We start from the raw sequence: 14436 nt of genomic DNA on the forward strand, positions 1-14436 counted from the left end.
AATTTTATTGTGTCAGTGTTTCGTATAACATCTGTTCAACGTAACATACGTCATTGTGTTTTCGTAATCTTGCATTCAAGAAACAAAACAAAAATTTAGCTTGGGATCATGCTGACCCCAGTCGTACTCAGTGCATAGCCTATGAATAAATGTTAATATCTTGTAAACGTAAAACTGAACAATATGTCATTGAATACAAGCAACATAGAGAGACAAAGTCACAAATTTTGAAAATAATCGTTTTGAGAAAAAGAGAGATATATCTTTAAAAAGTGCTTATGGGGTCATATTGACCCCAGTGGTACTAGCTGGGTTAAAGGCGTGTTTGACAAGTCTGGGGTTCTTCCTCATTTTATCTGTAACTATTCGTTTGAAACTGGCACTCTTATTACTACTTCTAAGCGCTTTAAGTATAAGACGTATTACCTATTAATATAAACTGCCGAATCGTACCTTGATCCACAGTCATTAGCTACTACATTTGCTGTGAAATATGGGTCCTCGTTCCTTGTTGACTGTGTTAGCGGTTATGAAACGTACCCGTAGAAAAATTAATGAATTACTGTGCTGATAAACCTCTTACATTATTTCATTTTCAAACAGCTGAGCAAAACTAAACGTACTCAGACATTACTCTCTTTACTTATTCTGATCAACACTAAACTGACACACAATATTTTTAACGCAACGCAATCTGACTTTCAAAAATCCCTACAAAAGAATGGCCCTGACTAACATTAACCTATACGTTTCACAAATCACTTACCTCACAAAAATCTTCGTTACTCGAACTACTGCAATACAGCGAGCGCCACTACTGCCAGCTAAATAAAAGATTCAAACTACTGAAGGCACTAACTACTGATAGGCATAGTTAGCAAATGAAAGACTTTGATAGAGAACAAACAGTGTATTTACCTTAATACTGTTCAAAAGTGGTAATATATACATATCAGTCCATGATATCCAATATTACAAATTTACTCTTTCTGATGGACACACGTCCAGATCGTCCGCTCTCAAAATACCGCCATCTCTCTCCCCACATCCACCACTGCTGGCGGCTCGCCTCCAACTGCGCAACGCTATGCGCTGTTAACAGCCAACTGCCCAACACTACAATAGCAAATTACAACAATGCCAACCAGCCACAGACTGCACAGAGCACAGCCAGTGATTTTCATACTGAGCGCTACGTGGCGTTACCAATTAAAAAACCTAAACAGCCTACTTACATAGCCCCCATGCTACCCACAAAAGTTTTGCAAATTGTTTTGGGCAGTCGCCAATAATGATTTGATAAAATTTTTCATAATTACAATAACAAAGATATCAAATGCACACACTTATTGATACACACTGTTGATCAAAAGCCAAAATTGTTCTCATAAAGACAGTCCTGATCATTTATTACAATAGACAATAGTAATTACAGTTTCTTTCACAAAGTCCCATTAGTAAAAGAAATTGCACACACAAGTAGTGGACTACCATACAGTCTTGAAGAAGTAGTGTTGTCCTTCCAAAAGAAAGACAGTGCTGACTCTTGACATGCAGACAGGTAATGGGCCACAACAGAGCAAACCCACAGCAGAGTCAGTCGAAGTTGAAGAATATTGGTAGGTAGGTCATCACAGAGCAGACCACTGTAGCCTTGTTAGAGATTATGGTATTGGTGGGCCATCAGAGGTGCAGACCCACTGCAGTCCTTGTAGAAATAATGGTACTGGTGGGTCATCAAAGATGCAGACCCACTGTAGTCCTTGTAGAAATAATGGTATTGGTGGTCCATCAAAGATACAGACCCACTGTAGTCCTTGTAGAGACAGCCAGCAGCCATCTGTTGCGACTGTGCAGGTGCACAATCACCATCGAAGAGTTTTGGGGACACTATAGCAAGTCCATAAACCACCACTTGTGCACTCACAAATTTTTTGGAATTGTCCTTAGAACCAGCAATGCTGTTAACCAGTCCCTTGCTGAATTATCAATACACGTGCAAACATTAAGAGTCCTTTTTTTACATATGTTGCATATACTATGACCAACAGAAATGTGTGCAGTGAAATGAACGCTTACAAGTTACTTAATTTGAAGAACTGGTGTCTATACAATTATAAATTTTATAACATGAGAATACTATTACAGAGATACAGAAAAATCATGAAAACATAATAATTCAGATAACATTTGTAGTAATACAGGCTTTACAAAAGAATAGAAATAAACATATACGTCAGTGTTACAGGGATTATGACATAAGTAAATATATAAAATAATGAGAATAGTTTTCGAAACATTTATTTCACATATGAGCATTGAAACAGAACAGAATAAATAATGTCTAAACATCTCTACAAAGTAAATAGCATATTATTAGAAAAATTCTACAACATAACTCTTATTAGCTAAACACATAAGGACAGGAAGAACACAAATACCCAAGGGTACACAAACACATAGTGGGATAACACAAGGAAAGGACAGGGTTTGTTTAACTGCAGTATTTTGCAAACAAAACTTTCTTTACTTCTTGGAGATCTCCCTTCGTTCTTTCTTTATTTCCAAAAAGTCCTTTCTATACCTGCTTTCTGTACTTTTTTCGTAAAACTTCTCAATGCATTTCTTCCAATTCATCACAACTAGTTCTCTTATATAGCCTACCTCCTCTTAAGCTAACTTAAATCTACTGAGCTCAGATGCTAAACTAAGGGACGAGGCAATGCAGCAGCACAAAACAATTAACACAAACAGCAATGACAAAAAATGCAAATTGGCATAGCAAGCAGCAATAAATATAAATTAGCAAAGCAAATGCAACATTATCACTAATATGACCCAATGTGCAGCAACAAGAAAAATAAATCAGTAGTACAACTGGCTTAACATAGTAATACAAAGTGACTATGCCTGGCAAACAGCAGCAGCAAATGCTGTAACTTATACCTAAATATGACAAAGCTCCAGCAGAAAAAATATTGCAGTAAAAATGGCCATGTCTAATACCTGTGTCAGATCTTAACACTAGAGTGATGTATCACAAAAACATGCTCTGCAAGAAAGTTACCAAGTCATTAAAAAAACTATTTATGCAATACCTGTGAAGGGAAATGTCTTTTTGTGCTCCTTTTTTTTAAATGGATCATAAAGTTATTGTTTACTGGATCTGTAGGCATAAAATATCTATATTAGTACATCTATTAAATTTTATTTTAACCAATGCTGCAGTGCAGCTAGAAACCAGATATTAAACGAAATGAGCAAATATATACAAAGTAATGTGTGAAACGTCATTCACTAGGCAAATGGCGTCTCCAAAGTCAGTAAAAAATCTCTCAACTAGAAAGACAATGGATGTAAAAATGTTTCTCATGATTTGATTAGGCAATTTAGTAAATATCATAAATTAAGAGCTCCACGTTGTAATCATATGTTTTCAAGTTTGGGCGTGTCGTATTTGCGATGCTTTCTACAAAGAAATGTCAATAGCGAGGATAACCTCTTTTTTTTCCACCTGCGGCTCTGAAAGGCGCACACTAATGGCTTTTTTCCAGGCGACTGTCGCGCAGCTGGGTGCTCACAGTGCATTACACAAGGTGACCTACCTTCCTTACCGAAATATTTACGACACCAGTTTGCACTACAGTGACAGTCTCATATAAATAGTTTCACAGTCGAGAATTTGCGTTGCAAATGTGTAGAAACAAAATCCTATAAATATAACAGTGTCCAAAAAATATTCATCGTCATTGTGATACATTCACGCATTTACACACATTTCATAACTCTTAAAGTACGATTCTTGGTTTCCAACATTCTTTTCCACAAATCAGCGTCCCTAACAACTACTTATTATTCCTTACCTTATTACACATATACTGCGTGAAGAGTTTGACAGAGCACTGAAAGACCTGAGTCAAAACAAGGCCCCGGGAGTAGACAACATTCCATTAGAACTACTGATGGCCTTGGGAGAGCCAGTCATGACAAAACTCTACCATCTGGTGAGCAAGATGTATGAGACAGGCGAAATACCCACAGACTTAAAGAAGAATATAATAATTCCAATCCCAAAGAAAGCAGGTGTTGACAGATGTGAAAATTACCGAACTATCAGTTTAATAAATCACAGCTGCAAAATACTAACGCGAATTCTTTACAGACGAATGGAAAAACTGGTAGAAGCGGACCTTGGGGAGGATCAGTTTGGATTCTGTAGAAATGTTGGAACACGTGAGGCAATATTAACCTTACGACTTATCTTAGAAGAAAGATTAAGAAAAGGCAAACCTACGTTTCTAGCATTTGTAGACTTAGAGAAAGCTTTTGACAACGATAACTGGAATACTCTCTTTCAAATTCTGAAGGTGGCAGGGGTAAAATACAGGGAGCGAAAGGCTATTTACAATTTGTACAGAAACCAGATGGCAGTTATAAGAGTCGAGGGGCATGAAAGGGTAGCCGTGGTTGGGAAAGGAGTGAGACAGGGTTGTAGCCTCTCCCCGATGTTATTCAATCTGTATATTGAGCAAGCAGTAAAGGAAACAAAAGAAAAATTCGGAGTAGGTATTAAAATTCATGGAGAAGAAGTAAAAACTTTGAGGTTCGCCGATGACATTGTAATTCTGTCAGAGACAGCAAAGGACTTTGAAGAGCAGTTGAACGGAATGGACAGTGTGTTGAAACGAGGATATAAGATGAACATCAACAAAAGCAAAACGAGGATAATGGAATGTAGTCAAATTAAATCGGGTGATGCTGAGGGGATTAGATTAGGAAATGAGACACTTAAAGTAGTAAAGGATTTTTGCTATTTAGTGAGTAAAATAACTCATGATGGTCGAAGTAGAGAGGATATAAAATGTAGACTGGCAATGGCAAGGAAATCGTTTTTGAAGAAGAGAAATTTGTTAACATCGAGTATAGATTTAAGTGTCAGGAAGTAGTTTCTGAAAGTATTTGTATGGAGTGTAGCCATGTATGGAAGTGAAACATGGATGATAACCAGTTTGGACAAGAAGAGAATAGAAGCTTTTGAAATGTGGTGCTACAGAAGAATGCTGAAGATAAGGTGGGTAGATCACATAACTAATGAGGAGGTATTGAATAGGATTGGGGAGAAGAGAAGTTTGTGGCACAACTTGACTAGAAGAAGGGATTGGTTGGTAGGACATGTTATGAGGCATCAAGGGATCACAAATTCAGCATTGGAGGGCAGCGTGGAGGGTAAAAATCGTAGAGGGAGACCAAGAGATGAATACACTAAGCAGATTCAGAAGGATGTATGTTGCAGTAGGAACTAGGAGATGAAGAAGCTTGCACAGATTAGAGTAGCATGGAGAGCTGCATCAAACCAGTCTCAGGACTGAAGACCACAACAACAATATTACACATATACATATTCGTCGACATTCTTCAATATTTCATCATTATAAATATGTAGCGTAATCAAATTCCTCATATGGCATCACCTTATTGATCATAAACATACCTCAACAGTATAATACACATCGTCATCGTAAAAAAACATCATAACACCTCAGTCAAATCTCAAAAACGTCGTAGCTTTCTGCAATAATGTCGAAACCTAAAAAATATCCTCTGCTCGTTTCAATAGTGTCATCTACCTCCAACGTACTTTAAAAATCATGTTCCCTTACCAAATACGACATTCAAAGCTGTCATAGTATCACAATGATTCTGAAAAAAATATTAACAGTTCACAAAGTACAGACAAAATACAATTTCATAAGTGTGAAGTTATCCAACTGTGTAATTACATAATCATCTGTCACTGATGTAGTAAAATAAATGTTTGTCTCTCTCTCTCAGTTAAATGATCAGATAGCTGTGTAATTTATGTGTTAGAGAAATATGGTACCGATGTGTAAAGTTATTTAAGCAAATACCATATTAGCTAGGGCTCCTTGTGCTTGGCAAACACATGGTACACAAAGTAAGCATGTACCCCCTGAGGATTAATGTAATTATACCCTCAGGTGTTACAGATTACAGCAATGGAATGAAATGTATGACGGAAACCTTCTGTATCATTGTAATTCAAAAATCTTTTAAATTAAATGTTTTAAGTCCATAAGTAATCACTCAAATGCATGTCCTGTAGCGCTAAATGTGCGTTTTGCTGTAAGATAATTCTGTGGAACTGTCGTAGTTATCGTCCTCTGTAAGCAAAGTTCTGCTGAAGTCAATGTACTCACCTCCTCATAAACAAAAGTGAAATGCTTTGCGTATAGATATCTCAGTTATTACGCTTATCGCTGTGATGAAGAAAGTTCTGTGCTGTAACGTATTGTTGTGCTACGGAAAAGACTGTCCCATTGTAGCTATACCACAAAAGTTACTACTAAAATATGTTTTACTTTCCAGAAGAATTCAGAAAAACTGTGCAGATATAAAACAGATACAGCACAAAAGCAACAATGTGAATTATGTCACACATTAGTAGCGTCGTGATATAGTGGTGTAGCTGTCAAACTAACCACTGTGTCATCTGGTATCTCTCAGAAAACACTTTATATCCATAATGTATTTTCAAGTAAACCAAAATGTTGCAGTAAAATCTCATTATCAGTGTATGTTCTACGCATGTAAGCCTTATAGTCGTTACGTGATCGTGCAACTAGCAAGCAAGAATGTACACACACAGTAACACTGTGTCCTCTGTTCACTATCACAATGCAGTGGTAATTACTGTCTGAATGTGTTCCCTATGTTCTAGACTGGATAGTTAATTTCAAAACATTGTTTCATGTTAACAGTTTCTCAGTGTAACAAATTGTACTAGTAGCGGGAAGTGAAAAATTTTATGGCAAAGCCAACGGTAAAAATCAGATTATCTTTCAATAAACGGTTTCACATGTGAAATGTGGTGTAAACCTTTACTCTTCCTGGTTCGCAGCGATTCAGTTTCAATGCAGTTATCATGTGGTATACGTTGGTAAGGAACACTGGAATTTTTCTCAAGGTTAACTTTTGTTATTTTTTTTCAAGCCCAGCGGGCGCACGTGGCTGCCGGCGGGGCGAGTCATTGTCTGCTATCTCTTTGTTGGCGTGCGTCGTTATTGGGGTTTGGAGACCTAACTTCTACAAATTCACCTTGACGGGAGGGCCCAGCCCTATTTGTATCCCGCCAGTTCTGATGAAATTCAGGTCTGTCGTTATGATTATTACGTCTGTCGTCATGTCGGTAGTTCTTGTAGTTTTTTTCTTGACGGTTAAGTGGTGGAGAATTTCTCCCTGAATCGTAACTGCGCGGTGGACCATTGCGTCTGACGTTATTCTGTCTCCCTTGATAATAATTATTTTGGTTCCCATATTGTCTGTTTCTCTGATTATCTCTTTGATAGTCATTACCGTGGAGAGGTGATCTTTCCCTGTAATCATTACTACTCTGCCAACGATTGTCATATGGGTGGTGTCTGTTTTGGTCACGATTTACGCTGTAAGAATAGCCTTGTCGTGTCCAGTTATTATTTCTGTCGTCACGGTATTGTGATGGATGTGACCTGTAATTGTTGTGTTCCTGTCTTCGCATTCCGCGATTGTCAGTGTCAATATCCAATTCTTGTAAGACTCCCTGGAAAGCTTCAATGTCGTCTTTGCAACACCCTGCCAAAATAATAGGTCGTAAATGTTCAGGTAATTTGATTAAGCAAATGCGGATGAGTTCTGAGAGGCTGTATGGGTTTGACAGGTACTGATTCTTGTGCAACATGTCTTCAAAATATTTCACAAGACTGGAAAGTTCAGACTGTTTGAAATGTTTCATCATTATGATGCTATGTTTTACTCGGTCTTGTGTAGCTTGAGACCAATATGCTGAGAGGAAGGCATGATAAAATTCTTCTTCACTGTGGCAATTGTGAATGACCGATCGCATTCTTACAGCTGGTTAATTCTCTAAATAGCCACACATACATTCTAATCTGTGCGCTAATGACCAGTTGGGAGGAAAACAATGAGACAATTGATGAAGTCACGCTTGTGGATGAATGTCGCTGCCGGAATTCTTAAATGGTTTGAATTTATGTGTAGTAATAAACAGCTTATAGTCAAAATCATCATGTCGGCGAGTCGCATATCGGTCATTCTTACTTCGTTTCGGCGGTTCCATCTCAAAATTCGGTTACCTTGCAAATTTCTTTCATAATTTCCGAAGTACCCCGTGTTATTATTTTGTGGCTGTTCCGTATTTATATGTCCCACTTCCCGTATTGGAGCGCGAGTGTCCTCTGAAATACGTAATTCTTGTATTACCTGTGTCAGCTGACAGCTGATCTTGTACTTCCCGGATTTCTCTTTGGTGTTGCGTATTAATTTGATTCTGATTTTGTTTGAATTTCCTAGTTTGTTCGCACTCTTCTGTGTCATTAAAGGCTACCGGTTTTGTGTCATTCAGATTATCATCTACCTCCATAGATAAATTATTTAGGTGATCCGAAAGTTCAACTACTTTCTCTGATAATGAACTAATTTCCTCCATGTGTCTTTCTTAACCAATTTTCAGAGTATCTACTGAGTCCTTTAAGTTTTCCTGAGTTTTTGCAAGTTGCGTAACCGAATCGGTAGATGCAACTGAGTCAATTTTAGCTTGCAAGGTCTCATGATTTTGATGAACAATAGTTTGCAGTTCTTTTATGGCTGCTTCGTGATTCTGTAATGCATTTTCATGCCGCGAAAAAATAGGTTGAAAATGCTCACAAATTTGTGTTTTTACGTCATTACAGACTTTTTGACATTTAGATTCAATGTTATGTAACTCAGTAGTTACATCTTCACGTGTTTGTTCAAGTGTGGTGTCTAACTTCCGAAGATTTTGTTCCATTGTGTCTAACTTTTGAAGATTTTGTCCCATTTGTTTCTGATTTTGTTCAAGCGTTGTGTCTAACTTCTGCAGCTTTTGTCCCATTTGTTGCGTTAACTGTAATAACAATGCACTGATGTCTGAAACATGTTCCTCAGTGCTATTCGGCAGTGCATTTGAACCGGCAATATTCGCATTTTGAAAAGCAGAAAATGTGTCTTGACTTATTGAGAAAACGGTGAGGACCCAAAACCTGAGTCTACAGTATTTGCAATGTTGTGTTCTGTCATTTCGGATTCCTGAGGCGAGCTGATGCCGACCGATCGATCGATAATGCTTCCCTGTTCACTAACTGTTTCACTGTCTACACCATTATTTGCAGCCCGCTCCATTTCCCTATGCACAGTTGCCAAATTACTACTTTGAACATTAGTTAATTCATTACACGGTGGCGCTGACGCTCTGCTTTCGTCTTCACTGTCATTTCTCAGTATACTTTGGAGCCTAGTATTACGTTTTTCACACGCCATTATTGTCACAATATTTCACACGATAACACAGAAAAGCACAATTTGAAGAGCAAAATAAGAAAATACATTAATATAGCATTGAAAATAACATGTAGTTAATTGCAAGAGCAGCTGCGAAATACTTGGTGCCAATCTACATGCATGCCACAACTGTTTTACTGTACAATAATGAAAAACTACAACTACAAAGGAAATTCTCTCTACAATCACGCACTAGTAATAAACAATGGCTACACTAATTACGGAAACTACAAGAAAAAATCAGAAGATTCCAGTGAGATATCCTCGGCTAAGGGTCAACATATGAAACGTCCCCTTAAAAAAATTAATGAATTACTGTGCTGATAAGCCTCTTACATTATTTTATTTTCAAGCAGCTGAGCAAAACTAAACGTACTCAGACATTACTCTCTTTACTTATTCTGATCAACACTAACCTGACACACAATGTTTTTAGCGCAACGCAATCTGACTTTCAAAAATCCCTACAAAAGAATGGCCCTGACTAACATTAACCTATACGTTTCACAAACCACTTACCTCACAAAAAATCATCGTTACTCGAACTACTGCAATACAGCGAGCGCCACTACTGCCAGCTAGATAAAAGATTCAAACTACTGAAGGCACTAACTACTGATAGGCATAGTTAGCAAATGAAAGACTTTGATGGAGAACAAACAATGTATTTACCTTAATAGTGTTCAAAAGTGATAACATATATATCAGCCCATGATATCCAATATTACAAATTTACTCTTTCTGATGGACACACGTCCAGATCGTCCGCTCTCAAAATACCGCCATCTCTCTCCCCACATCCACCACTGCTGGCGGCTCACCTCCAACTGCGCAACGCTACGCGCTGTTAACAGCCAACTGCCCAACACTACAATAGCAAATTACAACAATGCCAACCAGCCACAGACTGCACAGAGCACAGCCAGTGATTTTCATACCGAGCGCTACGTGACGTTACCAATAAAAAAACCTAAACAGCCTACTTACACGGTCTGCTGTAGCTCTCAGCTTATTTTGAATTTTTGGCAACTGTATACTTATTAAAGGCTGTGTCAACGTTTCTGCTGGTGTGCACCAGTTGGAAATATATTTAAATTTAATTTAGTTCCAAATTCTCGAGAATTTTGGGAAATTGCATATTTATTAAGGATTGTTATTAATGTTTGGTTGGAATATATGGGTGGATATATAAGTTTAAATTTTATACCTTTCGAGTCGGTCTGTCTGAGGGATTGTGTTTCACCAGGTGTAGAAGTATGAAACCGGAATTTCCCTATAAGTCCTGCTAGCCGTCAGAACAATGCCCGTGAGACAGCATCTGTAACGGCTGACGACGAATGCCAACATACAGTAATCCAAGTTCCATACATCTGTACCTGTTTTAAACCCCTAAACATGTCGAGTTTTGTGCCTACAAACTACGATTTGGGGACAGCATTGGTTTTCTGTTATCATTTGGAGAAAACTGCTGCAGAATCGCATCTAATGCTTGTCAAAGCTTTCGGCAAACATGCCCTTGGGGCAACACAGTGTTCGAGTGGTTCAAAAAATTCAAAAGTGGTGATTTTGACGTGAGAAACGACGAGCGCGGGAAACCACCGAAAAATTTCGAAGACAACGAACTGCGACGTTACTGGATGAAGGTGATACTCAAACTCAACAGGAACTAGTAGAACACTTGAATGTGACGCAGAAATCAGTTTTCTTTTGGGTTGAAAGCTATGGGAAATGTGCAGAAAGTGGAGAAACGGGTTCCACATGAACTGAATGAAAGACAGCAAGCAATTCCAAAGACCACTTGTGAAACGCTGCTCGCCAAATACAACAGAGAGTCGTTTCTCCACCGAATAATGACAGATGATGAAAAATGGAAATATTCTGAGAATCCTAAGCGTCGTAAATCATTGGTGAATCCAGGCAAACCATCGACATCCACTGTAAGACCAAATCACTTTGCAAAGAAGACAATTCTTTGTGTTTGATGGGAACAGAAGGGTGTCATTTATTTTGAGCTGCTAAAACCTGGTGAAACCGTTAACACTCATAGCTGCCAACAGCAAATGATCGATTTAAATCGAGAATTACTTGAAAAAAGACCGGAATATGGAAAAAGGCAACATAAAGTCATATTGCTCCATGATAACGCCCCACCACACACAGCAAAACGGTTCAGGAAAACGGTCAAGGCGTTGTTGGAAAGTGCTAGGACTTGCGGCGTATTCCCCAGACTTGGCTCCGTCCGATTATCATCTGTTTCCATCACTGAGACGCGCTATCACTGACCAACGCTTCAGTTCGTATGAAAAGGTACTAGAATGGCTCGCTGATTGGTTTGCTTCAAAAGAAGAACTGTTTTTTTGGCGTGGCATTCAAAGCGTGCCGGAGAGGTGGGAGAAATGTCGAAACAGCAATGGAGATTATTTTGAATAAAATATTGTTTATCAATTTCAAACAACAGACGTGTAATTATTGCAAACAAATTTCGGTTTCATACTTCTACAACCGGTTTTGCTTAAGGGATATTCTTATTAAGGGTTATGGATTGCTAAGCGGCTTTCCAACAGCTACAAACAGTGGCGCGCCTTGTGATCATTCCCGTATTTGGATGAATGTTGTCCGATTGTGTAACGGTTACCTATGCTTGCAACTTGTTAGTGCGTTTGTCCGCAGCTCGTGGTCGTGCGGTAGCGTTCTCGCTTCACGCGCCTGGGTTCCCGGGTTCGATTACCGGCGGGGTCAGGGATTTTCTCTGCCTCGTGATGACTGGGTGTTGTGTGACGTCCTTAGGTTAGTTAGGTTTAAGTAGTTCTAGGGGACTGATGACCATAGATGTTAAGTCCCATAGCGCTCAGAGCCATTTGAACCATTTTGTTAGTGCATTTAACAGGTGTTATTGTAATTCATTTAGTTGACAAAATTGTTTGTTGAACTTGCTTGCAACCTCGCCCGGTTCTTCTCTTGTTTAGCGAAGCCTGTGCTACCGATTTTCATATCCTATTCTTAACGGTACAATTGTTGAAGCTGTTTTTCTAAAAAATGATTTAAGCCTGTTCAACTTCTGGCGAGAATTCTGAGGCTTTTAATAAGTTTTAAATTGTGATGTTAATGTTGTTGTTAAGTAATAAAGTGTAGTACATAAAACAACAAATGACAAAATATGTGGATCCACCTTCCATGTTTCTCTCTTAAAGTCATCCCAAACCTAGTTGTGAGGTATCAGTAGTGATAATATTTCGAGTAATACAAAAGAGGATCCTTTAGACTTCGTCAGAGCTTTGAAATAACCACTGAACAATTATCCTGAAGTACTAATTTGAGACCAACGCCCAAAATGAATGAAAGTTAACACGGATTATCAAGAAATTTTTTGACTTTAGAAGAATGACAATTAACTTTAATAGTCAGAAACCCAGAAGGGAAAAGATCGAATGCTGCAAGAGCTCCACCAAAGTGAAAATAAAATTTTACAGCGGTGTCATAAATACAAGGCTGTTAAAGCGGTTTGTACTAATTCTGATGCTTCTGTATTTATGACACATCAGAATTAGTGAAAACCGCCTTAGCAGGCCAGGCAGGAGTATACTATCACGTCCAGCGCCAGCTGGCCAATCGAGCCACCGCACTGACCTTCAAGTTAATCCTCGCGCTCAGTTGTTTTACAACGCCATTCTCCTGATCACTGAGTTCAGGATGGCCTAGATCGGGAAGACGATAACTGAAATGGTACAACGGGGCCTGAAACCTATACACTTGCTCTGAGTTGGTTGGTTAGCCTATAAGAATTTAATATTTTGAAGTTATTCACCCAAAGCTAAAAAAAGTGGTGGAAATAGCGTATCCTACTTCAACAATCATTTAGGATGAAGTGCAGAGAGGCTCACCAATGCTGCATACAACCCTTTTGCCAACTCTGAAGCACCGCCCTCGATAGGTGTGCGACGAATGCGCAGTTCATATTTAAGATGTTCACGTCTGAGACAGCATATGCCTCCACAACTTCGTGCCAACACGCTGGCCATATTTCTCTGAAAAAAATAGAAATCTGTTACAAATATTACACATAATAATGGCAAATGGTAGACAATCCTCCTGCCCCTCCTTCCCAACATTTAAATTTATATTTCATATTAAGAAATTTCTTTTTTCAGAAACGCTTTTCTTGCCATTGTCAGCCCACATTTTGTATCATCTCTAATTCGGCTATCATTAGCTATTTTACTGCCGGAATAGCGAAAATCATATACTATTTTTAGTTTACTGTTAATTTCCTCAGCATCGCCTGATTTAGTTCGACTACTTACCGTTACCTTTGATTTTCTTTTGTTGACGTTATTGTCATATTCTCCTTTCATTACACTGTCCATTACTTTCAACTGCTTTTCCAAATTTTTGCTGTCTCCAACAAAATTACAACGTCATCGGCAAACCTCAAGGGTTTCTGTCAAAATATATCTAAGCACTATGAGCTTCACTTGGAATTTTTATTACTAAAACCGGGTCATGCGGGTGTGCAACCATCGTCAGTGGTGTATTATGTATCTCTACATCAATGGCATGCGTGTTAGTTATGATTTGTTTAGGATGCTCAGCTAGATATGCATCTAGAAAGCAAACAACAATGTGGATAACTAGAATCCAATTACAACCATGTCTACGTTGATATGACAGGATGTAGAATCCCTCTTATCTTATATCAGACAGGTTGCCATGTATGTTACTGCTGTCTGTCAAATGTCAAGGGTTTCCATTTCTTCTCCATTAACTCCTTTTGCAAATTTTTCTTTGGTTTCTCTCACTGCTTGCTCAAGGTACATACTGGATAACATCGGGGATAGACTGTAACCATACCCATAGACTCTTACAACAGCACTCTTGTTACTACACAATTTGTAGATAATCTTCTGCTCTCTGTATTTTATCTCCGCTATCTTCAAAACTTCACGTTTCTAAGCTGAGTCTTAGGGTGTTCAGACATTTCCCCGAAACTCGGACTGAGCTTCCCCGAAGTCGGATTCAACCATTTCGCCATTCTTCTGTAAATAATTCCTGTCAGAATTTTGC

The sequence above is a fragment of the Schistocerca americana genome, chromosome 1 (assembly GCF_021461395.2).
Source record: "Schistocerca americana isolate TAMUIC-IGC-003095 chromosome 1, iqSchAmer2.1, whole genome shotgun sequence".
NCBI classification, from domain to species: Eukaryota; Metazoa; Arthropoda; class Insecta; order Orthoptera; family Acrididae; genus Schistocerca; species Schistocerca americana.